A 2,008-nucleotide genomic window follows, 5' to 3' on the forward strand; every position below is an offset into this window, starting at 1 on the left:
TGACAGGCTGCCTCATTAACTTTATTCTCTTTCTACACTCCTGTTGGATAAGGTGAAAGAAAAAGAGCCCATGGTTTTAGCACAGTTATCATCCTATAGGAAGACATGGAAATTCCTAAAACTCTGTGCTGCATAGTAATGAAGGAACAAATCCTTTAATCACTGAGCAGAGATGGAAATACTTGGGAAGCCTCTTGATGTCTGTCAGTGTGGCCTTGAATGTCAAAAAGCCTGTAATAAAACTCAGTGTGAGAGAGCTATAAGCCCAAGGCAGAAACTGAGAAATTCCTCACTCAGATCTAATCTCAACAGGCTGGTCCCTCTCAGACTCAGTGGATCTCTTAGCTGCGGGGTGATCAAACTGGATGATGGGCAGATGACAAATGAATTTTAATATTTAATCATTGCAAGCAGGCCTTCCAAAATCTGGAAGTAAATTGGTTTCCTCTATCTGTTATGACCCGATTGACTAATAAGTTTTACTTCTGTACCTGAGCCTAGAAACCATTTGAAGAAATCCAAGGTCAGTCCAGAGATTTTAAAGAAGAAAGGATATTTCTTGATCTGCTGCCTCCTCACTAGTCTCTATGGAATTATTATTTGTGATTCAGTGTATCGCCACTTTAGCCAGTGGATTTTAATTTCTTAGTGAGAGCCAGAAGTGTAGATAAATCAGTGTTTTTTTTATTATTAAGCCTATGAACCACAGGTAGTCTTCGGGTCACTATGGCAATTAGGACCAGAATTTCTGTTGCTAGGCAACGTGGTCATAAAACACAATGTCATGTGACTGCATCATTTAGTAATGGCAATCCCAGCAGTCCTGGTTGCTTTTTTAATCCCAAAACTGCACAGCTTATTAAGCCAGAAGAGGCAGGAATCCCAGGCAAGTGGGGGGTGGGGATGGGAATTGCTGAATGATATAATTATAAGTGAGAGCTACAGGTTATGGTGGGGTGACCCAGGCAGATGAGCAGTTGCACAAGTGCTGCGGAGGGATGCCATAGGCAGGTAATGTGGAGCACAGCTGAGTAAGTGGGTGCTGCAGAGAGGTAGGTAGTACAGCAGGTAGGCACTACAGAGCACTGGTAGGCAAAAAAAAAAGTGGTGAGAGTAGAAACTACTGCCAACTTCCTGCCAGCTTCCCCATTGAATTTGCTTGTGGGAAGTCAACAAGAAAATCAGAAATTGCAATCTTGTGACCATAATCATGAGCTGGCACTGACATCTCAATTGCAATCATTCTACTCCTACTCTGCTACTGTTAGGTACATAAAAGCAGTGGTGGGATTCAGCCAGTTCACACCAGTTCGGCAGAACTGGTAGCTAATTTTTTGTTGCCCAGGCCCAGAATGGCCTTCCAGAAGCGGCATCCACACAGAGAACCGGTTGTTCACATATATGAATCCCACCACTGCATAAAAGGATTAAGATGAAATAGCTAGTAGGGTAGTATAGCCCTGCGCTGGAGGGAGATTATGTTGAAATCTAGAAAAAAACAGAAGGCCAGAATGCGTATGGTTGCAACAATCCAGCAGGGATGCTATAATGAACAGGATACAAAGGACTGGATCATAAGTCCCCCTCATTCAATGCCATTGTAACAGTGACCAGTCACTGAATGAATGGTCATAACTTTGAGGACTATCTGTACACTGTTACAAAAAGTAAACACTTTAAGAGAAAGTAGCACTATAGACGCTTTGATTTTGATCTTCCCTTTCCCAAACAATCCCTCTTTTAACAAAGCAACCGGGCCCTTACAGAATACCGTTCTGCCTTTATCCTACCTATTTCCCACTCTAAGATGCAAGGAGAAGAAGACCTTATTAAAAATTATTTCTCAGTGCAGTGTTTAATTTTAAATGTTCTCCTGACAGTGACTGCTTGTAATTTGAAAACCTTCGCATAAGCATATTCACAGTGTTTTAAAAGTTACACCTTTAACAAATCACAAAGACTTTCACATTCACTGTCAGTTTTGATTGAAAGAAGATACCCAGAAGCC

The sequence above is a fragment of the Protobothrops mucrosquamatus genome, unplaced genomic scaffold (assembly GCF_001527695.2).
Source record: "Protobothrops mucrosquamatus isolate PMUCROS unplaced genomic scaffold, P.Mucros_1.0 scaffold915, whole genome shotgun sequence".
Lineage (NCBI taxonomy): Eukaryota > Metazoa > Chordata > Lepidosauria > Squamata > Viperidae > Protobothrops > Protobothrops mucrosquamatus.